This window comes from Cynocephalus volans, chromosome 3, assembly GCF_027409185.1.
Source record: "Cynocephalus volans isolate mCynVol1 chromosome 3, mCynVol1.pri, whole genome shotgun sequence".
Taxonomy (NCBI): Eukaryota; Metazoa; Chordata; class Mammalia; order Dermoptera; family Cynocephalidae; genus Cynocephalus; species Cynocephalus volans.
In genome coordinates, this window is record NC_084462.1 from 96822128 (window position 1) to 96843385 (window position 21258).

General features: G+C 53.2%; 1 protein-coding gene across 1 annotated transcript in view; it reads right to left on the bottom strand.

The window, feature by feature from the left end:
• Positions 1–17738, bottom strand: part of PAK6 (p21 (RAC1) activated kinase 6) — a 32310-nt gene extending 14572 nt beyond the window's left edge. Inside the window, exons 1-2 of the mRNA XM_063091275.1 lie at positions 17663–17738; positions 6039–6134 (exon numbers count right to left, since the gene is read on the bottom strand). The gene's annotated coding sequence lies outside the window, so the exon portion shown is untranslated. The remainder of the gene's footprint in view (positions 1–6038; positions 6135–17662) is intronic.
• Positions 17739–21258: the final 3520 nt, after the last annotated feature.

Here is a 21258-nt window from a genome sequence, read left to right on the forward strand (position 1 = left end):
TAGGGCTCCCCCTTTCCACCCAAGTTTCTGAGGGCCCCCGGGGCTGAGGGAGGGTGGTGGCTGCACCAACCGAGAGGCCGCATATTAAATCAAATCAGGCCATGGCAGCCTTTAAAGCTGCCGTCCCTACTGTCTCCACCTCTGCATCCACACTTGATTCACCTAGTAGAGGAGCTTTCCTCAAAGAAGGCACTGCTGAGGAGGAAGGAAGGATGATTTCCCTCACAGAGCCAGTCCCTGCCTTTCCTTCTGCCTAGCTTGTAAGAAATGATGTGAGGGCTGGCTGCTTAGCTTACTTAGGAGAACGTGGTGCTGGTAACATCAAGGTCAAGTGTTTGGATCTCCATATTGGCCACCTGCCAAACAATGTTTAAAAAAAAAAAAAAAACAGAAGAGAAGAAACAATGTAGGCCTAAGACCCTGATGTAAAAATGGGCAGATGCAGGGCACCTGCTCAGTATCAGGTGGCCTCTGCTGCCCATAGCCCCTCCCGTTTAACACCTAGCCCCAATGCAGGGGAAAGAGGCTGCCTGAGGATTCTGCCTGAATCTTCAGGGTGGAAATGCACTGTTGTGCTTGAGTAATGCTTTGATCTGTCCTCTTCTGAATGTCTGCAGGCATCCCCTTCCAGCTGGCTGGGGCATGACTAGATCAGAGGGGGATGCCCAGTGCTAAGAGGGAAGAGTCCAGCCCAAACCAGTCTGAGAAGGAAGTTCCCCTGGCACAGGTCCTGCTGCAGCTGCTTCCTTCAGCCACAGCCTGGCAGCTGGGAGCTGGACAGTCCCCAGCAGAGGCTTTCTGGAGGAAACACAGCCACACCTAGTAAACTCCAGGGTGGAGCTGGTGGAGGGAGCCACAGGCCTGGGGTAACTGAAGGGTGGGACTGTGATGTTGGAGAAGCAGGAGATGCACAGACAGAAAGGGAAGTAACTTTTTTTGATAAACTACTATGTGCTAGCCCCTTTCTTTGTAAGGATTAGCTCATTAATCTTCATAGCGACCCTATATAATAATTATAATAACTATTATTATTCATAAATCCTGATGAGACTCAAAGAAGTTAAATAACTTGCCCAAGGTCACAGAACCAGGAAATGACTGAGTTGGGGGTCTGAACCCAGATCTGATTCCAAAGCCCCTGCTTCGTCCAGTATGTCTGCTCTGGAGGGAGTTGGGCTATTGTTAATCTCCTTCCCTGGAGGTCTTTGTGAACAGGAATGGGTGGCCTGTTGTGAACTCATGGGAGTAGGTGTAAAGTGGGTGGGACAGGGCCAGCTCCTTGACCACGACTGCTAAGTTCTTTCCTGGATCCCTCTGAGAGTCAGAGGCCAGGGGAGACTTGGCCTGTCCTAACTTGCAGGCTGACCCTTACCTTGTATGGAACCAGGTGTTTTTGCCCTGCAAGGGGTGGGTAAAATGTTTCACAGAGGTCATGTTTGGGGCTGTGATGGTCAGGGTTTGGCACATAGGAAAAGCTGCAGAAACATCAGGAGTGTATGCTCTCCAGCACAGCATGTATCCAGAGCCCCTCTGCAGGATCTCAGCCTGAAGCCAGGCTACCTGTCGGCTTGGCTTGAGAAGTGGAAAGGGTTTTGTAGCTGATGCTACTGTTCCATGTAAAAAGTGGGGTCCCCGGAACATAGCATTGTGGTTTGGCTGGTCTAGTGTCCACAACAGGGATGAGAAAAGAAGCTGAGTACAGGTGGGTCACCCTCTCAAACTGCTTCTCCTCTGGGAGTAGAAGACATCCATGTGCTGGAGCCCGGGATGCCAGTGCCACCAGAGCTACTGGGGCCCCCCAAACCCAGGGCAGAGCCATAGAGAAATGAGTCTGTGTTTAAACCTTGAACCAGAGCTCACACATTCAAATGAGCATTGCCATTTGAGGCAGATTCCTTGGGAATGTATCTGCCTTTTCCAAACATGCACTGGTATTTCCAGAACTCCTCTTTGGGAACCACCTTTGGGGCTGTCTTGGGTTAACATCAGCTGTTTTCCTAATCTGTCACTCCTGCCTGACCCCAGAAATGGCAGTACCTTACATGGTGGCCCACCTTATCCTCCAGACCTGGCCTGGAGTGAATTTTGGCTGTTTCCACACATTGAATCCCTTTCAAGGAAAAAACACAGCCCACTAAAGGGATTCATAAGAGTGCCATGCAGGCTGGGAAGGTGACTTCCAGAAAGTGAGTGTAAAGGGGTTTGCAGCTACTCTGAAGGGGCAGGATTTGGTTGGTTGGGTAAGTTCTGGGATGTTGGTAACTGTCTGTTAGCAATGAGGGGTGGGATTCCCCGCCATTTCTGGGACACTGGGAGGAGAGGAGGCAGCTGCATACTGCCGGTTTCCGGCTCCCAGAACAGCTGAGTACACGCAGCTCCCAGCGCCATGAGCAAGAGCGGGGGAGAAACACAGCCTTCCTCAAAGGGAGGCTCATGGCCTGCTCATTGGTGGCCACACCCAGGGCCACGAGACTGAGAGTGGGCTCAGTGTGGACCTTGGGTCTTGGTGTTCCTAGTCTGAGCTGGTGACCTTGGCCTACTCTCCTTCTCTCAGCATTCCTGTTGGTGACAAGGGAATGGACTCATTCACTGCTGCCAGATTCTCTAGGCAAAGTGAGGGTAAGGAGCAGCATCTGTTCCTGTTCAAGGAGCAGCCTTGGGTACGTTAATCACCGTCACTAAGGAAGAGCCTAGTGTAAGCAGCAGGCTCTGGGCTGAGCATCTCCCTTCCGTGATCTCCTCACCACACCTGAGTAGCACTATTTCTGTCTCCATTACACAGAGGAGAAAACTGATGTTCAGAGAGACTAAGTGACTTGCCCAAGTTGAACGGCAAAGAAGGGGCAGACCTGAGTCTGACCCAGACCCTGATGTGAACTTGGCTTCAGTCAGCTGTCAGCTCCCACCACCTCACCCCATGTCATTCTCAGGCCCGCCCAAGACGCCTTGGGGAAGGGCCTGTCCTAGAATCATAGCCCTAAAACAGTGGTAAGCCCCCTGAGTTTTACAGAACTTAGAAAAGTACCCTTACTTTCACCACATTCCAGTCACAGAGTAGCCTGCAGAAGACCCTGTCACCTCCAGAGCTGGGCCCTGACCCCTTGAGATCTGCAGCAGTGTTGCTTAACCTCTTTGTAACCCCTTGGGAGCAGAGATCCCACACACATTCTATGAAGAGTGATGGGGTTCACCTGGCCCCCAGCTGAGCATTTCTTTGAACAGAAGACAGCCTTTCATTAGAACATTCTCATCGACCAGGAAGATTTTTCTCAACCTTTAGTTTGTGGAGGTTTTTTTTACAATATAAAATTATACATTCATTCCTTTATTCAAAAGTATTTATTATGTACCTACTCTACTCTGGGGACCATGGTAAACAAGACAATTTCCCTGCTGCTGTGTAGTCTAGCTTGCTTCTTCCAGTTAGATGTTGCTATAGGCCAACCTTCTGCACCACCAGAAAAGGCAGTGATGCAAACTCTGTGGGGCTCATGATGCGGCCTTCCCCTCTGCCCCTGCCCAAATTTTAGTCCCTCTGCGGCATTCTCAATAGGAGCCTGTCTGCACTCTGGTTGAATGCATTCAGCGATGGGGAGCTCCTCCCCCTTCCCAAGTCCCCTGCCTGGCCCCCAAAAATACACCAGGGGGAAGGAAATTTCATCTGCTTTTCTAAGCAGTTGTCATCTGCAGGGGAGAAAGGTCCTAGACCCAGGCTGTGGCCCTCATCCCCATCACCTGCAGGCTTTGTAAGACCTGCCCAGGGCCACTGTGCTGAAGTGTGACAAGTCCCCTGAGGTTCTTCTGTTCCACTCGAGTGACCCAGAGAGATGCAGCATATGCCAGGGCAGAGGGCACTGTGCATGTGACAAGCCAAAATGCCTGGGCTCCCCACCCTGGCCACCATTCCCACACCACAGGCCCCAGTGAGTCCCCAGGGGAGAGATAATGGGCTGCTATTTAAAAGAATACAATAATAAAGCTCCTTCAGTCGCTTATGTCAACACTCCAGCTGAATGAGAGGCCAAAAGAGCCAGGCTGGCCCGCTGAGGAAGGTCAGTACTGACTCAGGCCTGTCTCTGGGGCCCAGCTCCAGCCGGCATGGATAGTGCTGCGGTCTAGCAGTAGCTCAAGCCAGACCAGCCCTGCGACCTCTGCTTATTGTACCCAGAATCTCAGCCTCTGTTTATCACCCTCAGGTACACAGCACTGGGCTTTCCTGGGCATGGGGTTATCTCCAAGGGAAGACCTGAAAATGGCCTTCCTGAGAGGACTGCAGGCCAGGGACCTTCTCACTATCCCAAATTTTCAAGAGCCTCCATACACACAGGTCTGAATCCTCAGCACAGAGTCCTCAATGCCTAGCCAGAAAGAATTTCTGCAGTCCCTAATCACAAAGTTGCCTTAACTTCTCATATCTGTTTTGTTGAGATGGGCTGAACCTGCTTTACTGGGCCCATTTTAAAGACAGCAGGTAGCTGGGGAGAGAAAGCAGGAGATGAGAGAGAATATACATGTGCAGGCCTACCACATGTCAGATACTGTATTAGGTGCTTCATATTAGTGCATCTAATGGTTAATGGTAGATATTATGAGCTCTACTTTACAGATGAAGAAACTGAGGCTTGGAGATATGCGATTGTCCAAGATCCTAAGTGTGGAGCTGGGATTCAAAGCCAGATCTCTCCGACTCCAAGCTCCAAGTGCACCCACCGTGGTGCCCAGTGCCCAGAGAGGTCAAATGACCTATCCTAGATCACACGGCCACTTAGAGCAGAGATGGAATTGGAAACCTCAAGCCAGAGGCTCACTCTGCCCCAGGCAGCACCTGTGGGAATGGTGTGTCCATAAGCATGTGAATACCCATGAACATGTGAACACGTGTGACATGTACAGAAGGTGCTGCTGTTTCTGCCACCAAAGCCCTCCATGGACCCTCTGCCTTTACTTTATTCCTATTGCTTTACTCTAATACCCGCCCCCAAAATATCCTGCCAAAGTTCTCCAAGAGAGGAGGGCTCAGGGTAGATTAACCTTCTCTAATACTAACAACTGGAGGCTGGTGAGATGGCCCACTGCCGGGTCTGATAAAATGACATTTATCATTACAGTTACTCCTCACAACTCTCCTCTAAGGAAGGCATTATCATCCCCATTTTACAGTTGAGGACATTAAAAAGTTTGGAGAGAAGTAAAGCAACTTGCCTAAGGAGTCAAAGGCAAAGTCAGAATTTGAACCCAGCTCTTTCTGGTTCCAAATGTTGTGTTCTCAGCCACTGTTGTACACATGGCTGAAGGAGAACCCACAGCATAGCTATATATGCTGCACCAGCCACAAAAATGAGCATAGACATAAGCCCACCCCCTACACCCCCCCTAGAAAAACAAGAGGAGCCTAAAAAAAAAAAACACTGGAATAGGGCAAGATACATAAAATGCAGCCTACACCTGGGGACTCTTCATGTCTTGGCCCTTAGTGTTCCTAGCAGCATCTACACCCCAGATCAGATGCCACTCACTGGGCGTGGGAAGACCTGGAGCGATTTTAGCAGGTCTGGAGATCTGGAGACGGAACTGGCAGGCTAGGATGTGTGGAATGGCACCTCTGCCTGGGACTCCTGGAGGAGCCTCCTGGGACTGCTTCCTGCCTGCCCTGCTCAGCACAGACGCTGGGCCTGCTACCACCCTTCTTGTTTGGGAGCCTCATCCCCAAGCATGAATTCAGGGCACTTGGCCTTGGTGACACTGCCTTGCCCCAGACAGGCGTTAGACCTGATGTCAATCAGAGGCTGAGCCGGGGGCAGGGCGGGCCATTTGAAACCTTGCGGGCCTATCAACCTACCATAGGGCTGAGGTGGTGGAAAAGACTTAACACGTAACCACTACGGATTGAGAAATGGCACCCAGAAGGGACCACTGCCACTGCTTAACAGTATCATAAGGGAGCCAGCCCGGGGGCCACCTGCCTGTACACTGTCCCTCCCAGCCCACCCCTCATAAACGTCTGGAGAAGGCACTAGGGCTAGAGACCCCTCACTCACCGCCTCCTTGCGACTCCTCACCCTTCAGTGGGCAGCTTTCTTAAGCACCGAGGAGAGGAAAGGCCATGGACCTTCCTGGGCTAGTCCTCCGCCGGCCTGGGCAGAAACACATCAGAAATACATTGTGACAAATGTACCAAGTGTCCCTGCGGATTTTGAGACTGGCTGGAGTCCAGGGCGTTGGGAACCGCCTCGCGACTGAGCGACCTTCGTAGGTGCTGGAGGCGGGGCGGGGTCCCCGCGGGGTGCACGGGCAGGAGGGGGCAGTGGGAGCAGCACCGCTTCCGGGGCCGGCCCCTGTCCCCGCCGCGGCCACCGGGTCCCTCCGGGCAGGCCCGAGTGCTGCGCCCTCTCGGGGACGCGAATCCCCCTGCGCCGGGCGGGCCACACGTGGAGGAAGGTCCCGCTCCAGGGTCGCCCTCCGTGCCTGCGCTCAAGGACCCTCCGCCCTGCGCGCGCCGGCCCCGAACTTCGGGCATGAAAACGCGCGCGGGGAGGCTGTCCCTTTGTCGCGGCCCTGGCCGGAGAGGGCTCGCCGGCCTTCCGGGGTACCCACCTGCCGAGAGGGAAGCCCGGGAGCGCTCGGAGAGGCCGCGGGAGCCGGGCCCGCCCTCCGCGGGAGGGACCTCGGCGCGGGGAACGACGAGGAGGGGCGGCGCTGACATGTTTGTGCAGCGCCGGCTTCACCTGGCTGCGAGTTTAAGGGTGTGGCCTCAGGTAGGACACAGCCAACACAGAGCCCGGGGAAAGTCGCCGAGGGGTGCGGGGGCCGCGCCGAGGAGCCTCTCTGCCCGAGGGGCTCCCCCCTGCCCAACTCTTTCCCTCCAACTGGACGGTCGCGCCCGCGGCCACCTGCCTGCGCGCCCCACCGCCCTCGGTCACCGCGCACAGACCCGACCTGGAGTGTCCGCTGAGCGCCGGCTGTGTATAATTAACTCATTAATTTGTATTGCAGATCCACGCTCTGCAGCCGAGGCCAACTCTGCCTGACAGAGAGGCGCTGCCTGCGCCCACCCGCACATCCTGGAGAGCCCAAAGTCCTAAAACCTCACACCTGGGCCTTTCTGTCCCTGCTGGACGAGCCCCTAAGACTGTCCTGGGGTAACCCCCTTGGGCAGGCAGGAAAGCAGGATTTAAAGGAATTCCAATCCCTTGCCAGACTTTGCTCAGTCCTCTGAATCCTCTGACCTAGGAATTCTAGGGTGGGGGACCTTGGGAGAGAGAAAGCTGCCAGGAGGGCTGCACCTCCAAACAGAGGGTGGGGCCCGTTCAGGTGGCTTCTACCTGTGTTTTTGTTCCAGAATGGGCATCCCCTGTTTGGCCCCAACAGTGCCCTGGCCTAAGATCAGGATGGCCGTTCTGAGTGGCTCACTCCTGGCTGCCCTTTGCCCTGCTTCTTTTGGAGTATGAGGGGGTTTTATGTTGGGGAGGAGGGAAAGGAGCCGCCTGCATGTCTCTTCTCCAAACAAGGAAGTGAGAAGACCTTTGCTGTCCTTGGCTTGGGCCCACAGAGAGGGCTGTGTGCTGCCTGAGTGCTGAGGGAATTCTGGTTTGGAAATTCAATACATCTGGATCCCAAATGGCTACCTTCAAGCAGTGGCTATGTGACAGGGATTTTTTTTATCACTGTTGGGCACCTAGAAGTTCAGTTATTAATTGAGGTCACTATTGCCACGTATCATTTTTGTTTGCTGATTCTTTAGACATAGCACTGTTATTTATGGATAAATCATTTGCATTATGGGCTCTATTGCTTAGGCACAGTTTACTCTAAGGCTCCCACCAAATAGAGCTAAGGTGACCCGAGGGAGCTTGCCAGCCCTGAACAGGTCTGCATCCTGTCTGGCTGCACCGCGAGTCCTGATGCCCTCAGCTTCCCCAGGGATGATATGGTGCCAGGTGGAAACGCTGGCCCTGTGTGCCCAGGAGAGTGATGTGTGGCAGCAACCACAGTACCTCCCTGCCCCCCAATACACACACTTACATTTAGTCTCTGTCCTCCTCTCCTTATTCTGTCTTCCCCTCCTCCTCTCTGTCTTTCCCAAGAGGATTCTCTCTCTTTCCCCTGACCAGACAACACTGTAGGCCTGACCCTATTAGACAAATCCTGACCTCCTGTGGCCACCCAAGAGGCTGACTGCTGAGCCTAGGATGAGGGGGCCATTTGAGGGGGAGGGGGCAGGGGATACACGTATGGCTTTCCCCACAGATTAGTTACCCAGGGACATAGGTGCACTGGCCAATGCTGGCTATGGGAAGCAGGTTGTGCTGCATGAGGGAGGGGGTGTTGGTTGCAGAGGATTTGAAACCAACCATGGACCAAAGCATTATGTTGTTGAAACTAGAATCAATACCCTAAATCATTTTTTACTGACTCCCAAATGCATATATGAATTATTTTCTTTTAATACAAATGTCCTATATACCAAAACCACCCAAAACCACAGGTCCAAGCAGTACTTTTGAACTGCTGAACTACAATAAAGTGCGAATATTAGAAAATTTTCAGAAATGAACTGGTATTTAATTTGGTTTGAATCCAGGCTTGGGTATCTCAGAATGTCTACTAGCCAAGTACCATCCACACCCTGTGCGGAGTAAGTCTAGGAAACCCTAGGGTTCCCACCCTTAGGAACTGCGATGGGGTTTGGGGCCTCAGAGAGGCAGGGGCTCCCAAATAAGACTGACTAAGGAGGTAATGAATCCCCCATCACTGGAGGAATTCAAGAGTAACTGTCAGTCAGATATGCCAGAGTACGTTTCTGTACTGGATACAAGACTAGACTAGGGGACCTCTCGGGCCCCTCACGTGTAAATTTTCTGCACTTCCAGTCTCATCTACACGTGTCTCAGCTGTACCAGGTTGGATGACTCCCTGCACATCGGGACGGATGGCACATGCAGAGTGAGTCCTGAGTGATTCATTCCTGTGTGTGACTCTCCCCCTTCTCCATTCTCCTCTGATCCATGCCCAGTCTAGCCCTGCCAAGGAGGAGAGGGCAGAATAACAGTGTAGGAAGTGTCAGGAACAGTCTGGGGGACAGCGTCTCCTCCAGCGTCGATGTGCCTCCCTCTGGCCCTGTTCCCAGGCTGCCATGCTCAGCATGGGGCGGGCAAAGGGGGAACAAGGCACAGCCTCCTTTAAAGAGCCTTGGCTGCTGGCATAGGCCTGGATGAGGGAGTTGTCCAGGCACTGCCATTCTACAGATTGGGCAGGAGTTGGCTCCGGACAAAGGCAGCAAGAACAGACATCTCACCATGGGAAATGGCTCTTGGAGCCCTGCCAGTCTGGGGCACTGGCAGACCAGTATGGTCTGGGAGGGCATGAGGGTGGACACACTGGGCAGGGCAGACACTTCTCAGTGATCTCCCAGCCTGTGGCTGTTGGGGCCTGTTGTAACAGCCAGGGCTGAGAGCCTGGGTTAGGGCCAAAGAGGAAAGATAGGATCGACTTGTGGTTTAGAAATGCAGACACATCCTTTCCCTGCACCTTTATGCTCCATGACTTGAAAAGCTTGCTGGGGATCAGGAGCGCTGCTAACAAGCTTACTCCTTCCAGGGCTCCTTTCTCTGATGACTCTGCCCTCCTCTAATAACAGCAATAACAATTCCTGCCAATTATTGAATACTTCCGATGGGCCAGGCCCCATACTGAGCTACTTACACATATTATGTCACTTACTCTTCAGAACAACCCTGGGATGTAAATGCTATACTACCATTATTCTCATTTTACAGAGGAGGTAACTGAGGCTCAGGGTGGCTACGGAAATAGGTTAAGGTTTCATAATTACTGCTATAGACTGGATGTTTGTATCCCCTCTCCAAATTCATATATTGAAATCTAATCATCAATGTGATGGTATTAAAAGGTGAAGACTTTCGGAAGTCATTAGGTCCTGAAGACAGAGCCCCTCATGAATGGAATTAATGCCCTTATGAAAGAGGCCCCAGAGAGTTCCCTGGCCCCATCTACAATCTGAAATTATATTGAAAAGTCAGCCATGTATAAACCAGAAAGCAGAACTTCACTAGACACTGAATCTGCCGGCTCCTTGATCTTGGACTTCTCAGCTTCCAGAACTGTGAGAAATTAATTTCTGATATTTATAAGCCACCCAGTCTATGTTATTTTGTTACAGTAGCCCAAATGCATTAAGCCAGTTACTGAATGGAGGAGCCAGCATTTGAACCCCAGTGTATCTGATCCTGAAGCCTATTCTCTTAACTCTGCACTGCTCGGAGATCCCTGGTTCCAAGGACTGTCTGAAGAGTTGGTGCAGAGTGGCCAATTCTGACCTTAATAGAAGGGATTTATGTTAAAGGAAGGGTGAGTCATGTGAGACATGGAGAGATGGGGGGATACTCTTCCCTCATTTCTGAGCAGGGCATAAGGACCCCTGAATGGCATTGGGTGTGAGGGGCAGAGGGGTCCTCAGTTTCCCCTACTCTCACTGAGTCCCCTGCTAGGAACCAGGAGCTAGGTTTCCCTAGTCATGAGCAAGCACCCTGCATGAAGTCTCTGCATCAAGCCATCTGTCCTTTACAGACCCACAACAGACCCAGCAATGTTGGTCTCACATGCAGGGATGCCAGAGAGGTGGGGTCTGGCACACCTGCTGGCTACTTGGCAGGAAGAACCCCATGGAAAGTGGGCTCTAGGAGGGGTATGTGCCAACTCCCCTGGAGCCCCCAGCCCTAGGAGAGGGCACTCTTTGGAGACGATCCCCTCCTCTTCTGCCCAACGCTCCTCACCTTGATGGGTAAGGATGATCATCTCTCTCTCTGCCAATGGGGCCAAGAGGTAGGTGCAGACCTCCGAGGGTCTGGAAGTGTGAGTTAAGGGAAGTGACATTGCTGGGCCTTTGGGGTCCTCAGGCAGGAGGCAGTAGACAGTCCACCTGCAGAGACCATGGGCTCTCGTAGGATTGGAGCCTCTCTGGACTGTCAGCATGTACTCAACCTCAGTTTCTTGATGTGCATTATTGGGGAAAGAGTACCCCTCTCCCTTGCGAACGTGGTGGGTGATGAAATCTAGAGCACTGGGGTACAGGATTCCTAAGAACCAGCACCCCCAAACAGGGTGAGAGGTTCTTGACCCTCAGCCTTCACAGCTGCTAAAGGGGAAAACTGCCTTCCCCTGCCCCATGCTTGCAAGCACTTGCCACAGGGAGCAGCAGATGCCCAGCCTGGTGTGCTGCAGAGCAGAATCCCAGGATTCTTCCAAAAGACAAGGCTACAAGTTGTTACTAACTCAACCCAACAGGTTTATACACTCCACCCCAGCCCCAGGCAGTAGCACTATCTGGGGCCCAGTTAGGTGTTTGGGAAAAGCCAGTCGGTCCCCTGCCTGGCTGCTGGACAGATATGTCCTGCTGACCCTGGATCTCAGTAGAAGGAAACTACCACACCCAGAACCTCAAGCTTCTCTCCACCTGCCTTTTTCTCAAGGTGTGCATCTATACTAGGCTTCCTGAGTCAACCGGAATACATAGGACAGTTCTCCCCAAACCAACTGACACTGGGGGCTAAACTTGCCTGACAGTCCCAAAGGGGCCATCTGACTTGGGGTGAGCTGCTCAGGTGCAGGGGCCATTGCAGGCCATGGCATCCTTCCCAGGTGCACGGTGATGTATGCTGAGCTGCTCTGGGAATGGCTGGGGAACAAAAAGAGTCACGTCTACGCTAAAGGACACTCATTTTAGAGACATGATGAATTCATTTAATAACTTCTCGCTGCAACTGCTTTGTTGCCATTGCTCTTAATGTCCAAAGTTCCATCCAAATAACTTTTGCTGGCAGTTTAGCTCTCCGATTGGCATTTTTGCTGGCAGAGTGAACAGCTGGAAGCCTCCTTGAACAGAAACCCTTCATTGTCCTTTCTTCTCCCTTCTGAGCCTCCAGGGCAGCCCAGGTCTGAGGTGGGGGCAGGGCCATGACTGTGGCACCCTTGCTGTGGAGCCCCAGGCCTGACTTTCTGGAAGGACAGGTGAATGGGGCAGCGGGGGGTGGGAGAGCAGAAGACCTGTGCCCGACCAGGCAAGGAGAGTCAGAGGCAGCCTGATGCCCCATCCCCAACCCTTTGGGCAGAACACCTCAGCTCTATATACACAAAAATCATAGGCTGTGGATTGTGTGGCCTCCTGGGAACACTGACCAGCTAGCCCTAGTGCCCTCAGAACTGCGCATGTACCCTGTGTTGGTGTGAGAAGGCACGACCTGTCTAACTGCACTTGGCTGTTCTGTGCTATGACCACCTGATACTTGCAGCTCTCACCATCCCTTCTCAGGGTCTTTCCTTCCCCAGCTCTCTGGCACACACCTGAGAGAGCCCCTGACTGCTGCAGGAGTGGCTGGCCTGCTGGGATATTCATAGGAATGCTGACATGGGAAGGTCCTGGTCACACCATTGCCACACCCTCACCAGTGGCTGGTACAACAGCTCCTGCTGGGATGATGGACGCTGGAGACAGCTCCTCCTGTCTCTGACCATCCTGTCCTCCACAGCAGCCCTGCACACCTACTTGCTCCTGGCCTTGCATTCTTGCCCCTGGACTGGCTCTACCCTTCCCAGGACCTGAGACCTCCGTCTCTCCCCGTCTTTCCAGATCCCAGACATATCATTTTCTAGCAAGATCCACACTAATAGAATACAAAGGTCTTCTTGTCCAATTTGGGCCTGGTGACAGATTGACAGAAGACAGGCTTCTTCCTTCTGGAAACTGACCTCTGATGGTGGCCATTGGACATTTAAATTCTTACCTGAAGTCAAAAGTATATACTAGTGAAAAAACCACCAAATCAGTAAAGGGTCTCTTGCGTGCCTCCCCTACCCTCTGCTCCAGAATCTCTCTTTCATTTCTGGACACTCTCATTATTACTCTCTTCTTTGGCTTAAAACATCAATATCCTTCTAGTTAAAATGTAAGATGCCACCTGGGACAAGTAGAACTTGAGTCAATGCATTTACAAATTAGTTGGGTCTGTTCATCAGAGAGTGGATTGGTCCCCTGGAGTGGCCTGGGCACAGGGGGCAAAGCTTATCCTCAGGGAGCACTGAGTTAACAAGCATGGGCTGGGCTGGGGCTCCCTGGTGAGCAGGATGCAGGGTGGGACAGAGGGCACAGGCCTCTGTTAGGGCAGGAGGCACAGAGGGGTGACAAGGACCTGGCCAGCCCCCCACTATGTCAGGCCAGGTGGCCTCTCTCAAGCCCTCAAGTGACGCGCTCCAGCATGGGGGACCCTTCAATGCAGCTGCTGATGGAAAGGCAGCCTGGGGAGTAAGAATACCAGGCAGGGAGTCAGGGACCCCTGGGCCTGAAACCAGCTCTGCCTCTAGTTAACTGTAAGATCTCAGGACCCGCTTTCCTTCTGTGGGCCTCTGTTTCCATCTATGAAGTTATGAGGGTTGGATTAAACACTCTTAGAGGACTCTCTTGGGCTTGAATGTGCTACAGAAATCCAAATGGTCAGCTCCTTTCTGGGGCAGCCCTTTCCTCATCTGAGCTCCTCCCCACTGACCAGGGACAATGCTCTGGCTGTACAGGGAGGCTGTGGCATAACTGGTCCCTGGCTCCCTCCACCCCCTGTGCCTTCTTGCATAATTCCATATGGAGCCTCATTTGAAGCTGAAAGAAAGAAAATGGAGGCTGGAGACGCTCCAGGCCAGCAAGCTGAACCATGGAACCAGTCCTCCCAGTTTTAAGGTTTTAACTCTGCCGCTGCTGTAGCCTTCAGGAGTTCTGGTCACCAGGCAGGCGGCAGGAGGCCCTGAGTAAGGTGACCACCTGGGCTTTCTGGACCTGTTTCTCTGAGCACCCAGAGGACCCTCTCTAGGTCCTGGACAGCCTGCTTCCACACCCTTAGCCAGAGGCCCAAGGGCCTGAGTGCGTAGAGGCTGCAGGCAAACCAAAGTACAAGCAGATTGTCACCTGTGCAGAGATGCCAAGACATGCTGACTGAGGCAGTGCTTTAGGAAATACGTTGCCACAGAGAATCCACAGGTGTTACAAAAAAAAGGCACAGAGGTCATCATTGTTCCTCTGTAAATGCCTGGGTCTCTACAGTGCCTGATGCGTCTTAATGAGGTTTTATAGAAAATGCTAGCCAGAATGGATGTCCCTTTGCTGGGGCTGAGGCTGATGTGGCCTCTCATGTAGTTATGAGAGAACCTGATTTTTGCATGCTAATTCCTCTGGCATGTGAATGCCTGTTATGTTCTGGGTTTACCATATTTTTTTAGGTGCATAGAACTTGGGATGGCCTTTTCTAAAATTACAGAACAGATAATCCTTTGGTAGGAAAAGTAAAAAGTCTCTGAGATTGGGCCTTATGAATACTGGGCATTTCCAGGTCACTTGCCAGAGTGACCAAGGAACCTGCTGTGGTCTCTAGTTGGGCCCCTCTGCAAGCAGCACCTCCAAGTTTGTGCTTTAGATGGGGCTTGTTAGTACACAATTCATCAAGGAATTAGGGCCACCATGTGACAAAAGATACCAGGCCCAAAGAGGGGTGGGCCCAGGGCCTTACCTGGCCTCCTGATTCCTTCACTTGGTGCAGCTCACTACTAGGCCTCAAGACCTCCAACTCTAGATCCCAGAAGGAGAAGGAACTTTTAATATTTTCCAGGAGGTCCTTAGAGAACCTCAGTAGACAAACAATTTGCTATTTTGGAAAAAAAGGATCTGGTATTGTACTTCTTCCCAGTGTTATTGGGCATGGATCTACCAGCGTTCTGAGAGCTCTGGTGTCTCTTTAGGGGAGAGGGTCTTCCAAAGCCACCTCCTCCATGAAGCCTTTTCTGATTCCTCTAAACAAGGTGTGGTCTCTTTCTCCTGACCCTTCATTCCTCCAACATTAATAATCATCATGATGATACGTTATTTGCTGAATGCTTGTGTGCCAGCCATGATGACGAGAGTGCTCAAATACTGTCTTATTTAATCCTCTCAACAGCCCTCTCTCATAGGTACTATAATCACCTCTGTTAGACAGGAGAGGAAATTGAGACCTAGAGACATGAGGTAACTTGTCGGAGTCACCAGGCAGAGGCAACGCGGGGCCTGACGCGCGCCCTGCTGACCTGCTGTTAACCTTCCCCTTCCTGTCTCCACCTGCGCTTACCTATCTCCCTGAGCACCCACCTTCTGCCTGTAGCTGAAGACAGAAGCTGCTTCTTCCTTCGTTTTTCATTCTCAACTTATCTTTTCTTGTGCATCTTTATAAAGTTCTATGTTAAGAATCGCCTCCTGGTATTGGTCTAAATTTATAAATTATCTGGACTGGATGGGTCATGGCTGACAACTTTAGCAATGGGTCTGGAGCCCAGAGCGTGCAAAAGGACAAAGCCACCCGGTCTCTAGCTTTGGTTCTGGTGGGGTTGGCTCTACCTCAGGTTTCCTTTCCATCCCCCTCTGTCGCAGGGCCATAAGCTTCCTTAGGGCAAGAGCTCTGTCCCATCTATTTACAGCACGCTCCCTTCCCCCTCTTCTAGCCTCCAGGGTCTGTACACAGCAGTCAGGACTGTAGATGCCTGGAAGTGAGGGAGCCAGAGCAAGGTCCTGCCTGGGCTCCGCACCTTGCCAGGAAAAGACAAGCTCCCCTTTATCTCACATGCACTTTTCTTGTCCTTAGTGAGCCCTCGTGCTGAGCCCTGAGGGGTGGAGGGGATCTCCTCAGAAGCGGGCAGCTTCCCAGGTCCCGTCAGCCTGCTCGCCCGGGCAGGAAGTGGAGAGCTCTTTCTACCTCAGGAAATTCCATTTTCTACGGCTGGTCCACTTCCTCCTACCCAGAAGTTCCACATAAATGAGCCCTGTTCTCGAGGGCTCCTAGGCATGGGCTACAAATGCCTGTTGATGGGGTTTGCTGCCATCCTTCCACCTGCCCAGTCTAAGGAACTGCTCCTGCATCCTGGGCCTTCCCGCTCATGGATCGGAGGGCGTCCTGTGGGAAGGGCTCTCTGCTTCAGGCCACAGAACAGCCTCCAGTGAGTCCTTCCTGCCTTCTGCACTGGGACACAGTGCGCTGGGGGCGTTTCTGGCCACTTGGGTAAGGAATGTGGTCTTTCAGCGTCTCGGCCTCTTCCCCGCCCAGCCCTGCCCAGCACCCAGTGAAGAGGGGCCCTCTCTCAGGGGCGGCCAGCTGTGCAGGGCCCTCCCTGAGCCCTCTTAAAACCCCAGGCAGACTTTCCCTCTCCTGTCCCTGTGACAGGCCCAGCCAGCTGCCACCCTGCTGGCCTGCTGTCTGCCTTGCACTCGGTAGCCTCTGCCACTCTGCCTCCTAGCTGGGCACCAGCCCCTGCTTAGCTCTGCACACATGGAGGACTCCCAGGCTTAGAGTCACCTTTGAGAGGAAGCAGGAAATAGTCCTACAGCTAGGTCATTTTCCTCACCTGGAGCCAGGTGTGGGTATTAATTTGAGTAGGAGACACTTATGAGTTCCTCCTGACCTTGGTCCCATGTGTTCCTCCAGGATAGTGGACCTTCTTGGTCATCCTTAAGATTTGGGCACTTTGGAGGATGGGCTTTGCCTTGGCTGGGGACCCCACCTGCCTACACCTTCCCAGGGCCTGGCACATGCCAGAGAGCTCAGTGAGCTCACAAAGAATCCGTCTGTCCTCGGGGGTCTGGAAGGGTCGCATAGACCCCACATGTCCACCCTCAGGCACACGGAGCTTCCACCCAAATCAGGTGCTTCCAGAAGAACTTGCTCCCATGCCAACCCTCTCCTGACCAGGTGCCCTTGTCTCTAGGGTCCCCAGGTTTTCCACTTCTATGCCTGGCTCTGTGACCACCGCCAGGGAAGCCTGTGGAGGGTCGTTGCTTGGCTCAAAGGACTCCATCCCAACTGGATGAACTCTCATGGAGGTGAGTCCCACGGAGGAGCCTAGCTCCTGATCTGCTCCTGGAGCCCAGTTCCCACCAGAACTAGCTTAGGAAAATACCCCAAGCAGAAAGACAGAAACCTCTGACCTTGGTGTGTGATGCCAGGGAAAGAATGAATGGGAGACTGCACTGCGCTAGCCTTGCTTCTTGCCGAGGCCCCAGCACTTTATACACCCAAGCTCACTGAGCCTAATGTCCCTGGAGCCATCAGGCCATTAACCCTGCTGCAGAGGTGGGGACCCTGAAGCCTTCGAGGAACCCCCCCACTTATCCAGGCAGCCCCTGCCCCTGGCCTGAGGCTGAATTTCAGAGTCAGAATATAGGCCAGGTAAAGCTCAGCAAAAGGGTGTGACTCGGGGCCCAGCGGATGCTCCATAAATATTTGTGGAATGAATACATGAGGGGAGTGTCCTAGAGCCTGTGGGGTGAGAGGGGCTTCCTGTAAGGGCGTGCTCGTGGCACTGGCTTGGCCCAGCAGGAGCAGGAGGTAAATGCAGGAACAGCAGAAACAAGCATTTCCCCTCTGGCCAGGGAGCCAGAGGCTGGCTTGGATTGAGCTGTTTCAAAAATGATCTGGAAAGGGGTGCCAAGTGGGGCGAGGTGTGGGGCTCCTTAGCCCAGGAACCCACAGCTGCAATGGGAACGTGGAGTTAGTCTCCCTGTCCCAGGTTGGGGGGCAGCCTCAGTACCCCCGTTCCCAGCCCAGGAAGCCAGAGCTGGCAGCGGCAGCGGGGAACTTACCTTGGCCGCTCCTCTGGGCAGCTGGACCTCACGCTCTCCCACTGCAGGCTGGTGCTTGTCTCTAGCCCAGGAAGTGGCTCTCCCTTCAGGCAAAAAAGAAAAACCAGGGAAAGAAAAAGAAAGCCTCAGTGCTTTTCTTGCCTAGCCCCTTCTGCCGAAGGCTCTGGGTCAGTGTCGTCCTGCCTCTGTGGGCACACAGCCTCCCTCCCTCCAGCGGCTTACTCACCGGTGTGCCCGCAAGGCTGCCAGCTGTGTGGAGGAGGCGGGGGACCATGCCCCTCCCCTGACACACACTGGGGCATGCCCTGTGGGGGCCAAGGGCTCGAGGGTGCCCCCAGCTGGGTCCTGGCTACAGGGAAGCTGTGCCCTGGCCGGCACCCTTCTCACCAAATGTGCACCTGTGAGCTCATCAGGGGACGCACATAGGTGCTGACTGGCCCTGCGTGGCAGTGACAGGATTCTCGGTAGGAAGCTGTTTCTTTGGTGCCCAGGCCTGTCAGGAAGAGGGGGCAGCTGATGTGCTGTCCGGCTCCCCGGCGGTTGGTGCCCACCCTTGGCCAGCCCCTGTAGACCACTCCCTACCTTGGCATCTTGTTGTGCCTCTGTCCTGTGGACCCACAGAGGACCTGGGCCTGCCCAAGCTGGCAGCTGCTCCTCCAGTCAGAACATGTGCTTGGTGTCCCCTCTCCCCAGCACTCGTCTCAGAGCCTGGGCCCACCCAGCATCAATTAGGATGAACTGCCCCACCTCTCTGCTGGCCCCAGCTGCCATCCTCAGCAGGGGGACGGCACACACTGCACACACTCTCACACTCACACACACGTGTGTCCACACCCAGCCCAGAGCCACCTACCTGCCCAGCCAGCCTAAGCCGATCCAGCCTCACTCTCCAAATAGAGAAGAAGCCACTAGAAGCCACTCATTTACAGAAACATCCCCACGGGAGGTGAGTTCAAAGCCAGCCTGGGAGGACTCCAGCTGGCTTGGAAAAGACTCCCCTCCTCTCTCCACACCTCCGGAAGACACAGAGCAGTCTGATCACCATATCTGCTATTGCACTCTGCCAGCTGGCGTCTCCCCCCGGGCACCTCTGGCCCCCACAGCGTCTTCCATATCCTTAGTGGGTGGCGGCAGACTCATGGCACGTCCCATCTTCCTCCGAGCCCAAGGTAGGGAGGGGAGAACTAGAAGGGGCGGGACTCAGGTGCAGCTCCAAGTTTGCAGCTCCCGAAATAATTAAATGCAGAAGGAAAGGAAAAAAAGCGCCGGGCAGGAGGGTGATTCAGTGCCAGTGGGCCGGCTTAGTCACCTGGATGGCTGCTGGCAGCTCCTGGCACGTCAGGAACAGAGCGGCGCCCTACCCCCCCCTGCTGGGGACAGCGGCGGCTGTCAAAGGGGGCGCCAGCGCCCAAGCTGCCCGGCAGGCGGCAGGGCCGGTCGGGCCCAGGCAGCCCGGGCCGCAGCGCGCCCCTCCTCCACCGTGCGTCCCCGGCTCACTGTGGGATCTCTCCATTCAGTCCTCAGGCGGCGACCTGCTCATTTGGGGAGCCGAGCTGCTCCATCGTTGCCTGGCAATTTTGATATCGTCGGGGGTTGCCATGGGGAGGAAGGTGATGTCATTGACACAAAAAACCCACTGAATTTACAAATCAGCTGGGGCTGGAGCTATTTATAAAAGCACGTTTTTCTCTGCCTTCCTTTACTGAGGGGGAGGGGAAGCAAGGGCTGCCTGCCTGGCTCAGGGTGAGCCTCCCTGCGGTCTACCCTACCCTTCTGCCCAGAAGCGGGACCTCCCTGGCTCACCCCCAGCCCCCCAGCGCTCTGAGCTGTGGGATTCAGAGCTGCCGGGCACAGGCCACAGCTGGGCCGAGCTCCCCTCCCTGGGCCTCAGCTGGCGTAGCCGTGAGGGGAGGACAGCAGCACTCATGGGGTGCCAGGCAGGGTGGGTGCCAGCTGCCTGGGTTGGCAGGCACCAGAAGCCAGCCACTCACCAGGTCCCTTCATTTCACAGCCCCTGGTCAGAAACACGTCTTCAGCAGGAAGGTGGCTTGAGCTCCTTGGTGTGCCCACTGCCAGTTCCCCTGGAGTGCCTGGTGGAGACTGGCCTCCCACAGTTCCCTCCCTGTCTCTGAGCCTTGGTGTCTCCTTCATGGCTCCTTTTCTTCTCCCAGTGTCCAATCGTGGGGTGCCCAAGCCCCATCTTGGCTCCTGCTCATCTCTCACCACACTCGCCTGCCACTCTTCTCTCTGGCTTTGACCATCAACATGGCCAATGCTCCTCCCAGAACCCAGGCTGTGGCTGCCCCACTGCAGACACCACCCCTGACTGGCCCGCTCCCACTCCAGGGCCCACTGCTGTCAACAGCTGGATGGAAGCCTGAGAGCTCTCCCACCCTCCACCCCAGTCCCTTACATCCAAGGTGGCACTAGGCTCTACATATTTTTGAAAACTCTTTCTCAAATTTTCTTCCATAGTGAAGCAATGTGGTGTTTGGTTAAAAGCACAGACTTTGAGTTTTCAGTCTTGAGTTCACATCCCAACTTCTCAGTTCATCAGTCAAGTGACCTTTGGCATATTCTCTAACCAAGTGAGCCCCAATTTCCTCATCCGTAAAATGGGATGATTTCACCTGCCTCACAAGGTTGTGGGGATTAAATGAACAAAGGTTCTGGCACAGGGACTGCTCATCCTGAGAACTCAATAAACATTAATTTTCTTCTCTGCTGGCATGACTGTGTCTTTTGTTGCTCATTCTCATCCACCCACCAACCAGTGGCAGGTTAATAATCTTCAAAACCAGGCCCAGTTACCTCCTCTGCAAAGGTGTCAAGCTGCAGACACAGACATTTTGATTGAACTGCACAGTGGTGGATATCATGGCATTACACATAAAAACTTCGATTAGTGGCGTGGCCAACATGAACTATTTTCCCTTTAACTAGGTTATCCGTTGCTTTTGGAGAGGAACTCTGCATTTCTCTTCTTTTTGTGTCTCAACATATAGTTTTGTGAATAAATTTAGTTATAAATAAGTCGCTTCTGCTCTATTTCACTAATAATCCAATAATCCAAACTAAAACAAAAGCAATATGCCATTTCCCCCATCATATGGGGGGAAAATTATGGCAGGTGGGAGAGTGAATTGGTACAATCTATTTGGAGGGCAATTTTACATTCTTGATCAAAATTTCAAAATGTACATCTGCTTGATCCAGCAAATGATCCAGGAATGCATGTTAAGAAATAGTTGTGCATGGACTCAAAGATATTTGTATAAGAATATGCATTGCAGCATTGTTTGTAACTGCAAAAAATTGGAAGCCATCAAAATGTCTATTAACAGGCGACTGATTAATAAAGGATGGTACATCCCCATGAATAAAATGTCTGCAGCCTTAAAAAGAATGAGGTTGGTCAGTCTATATGTAGGAAAAATGACCACGAGAGTTGAGAGAAAAGACCGAGTTGCTGAACAATGTGGTGGCATAATCCCACATTTGTTAAAAAATAAAAGATATTTGTATACCTATACGTTTAATAACAAACTTAATGTGGTTACCACTGGGAGTGGGAGTGAGTGATGAGAGGGGTCTCT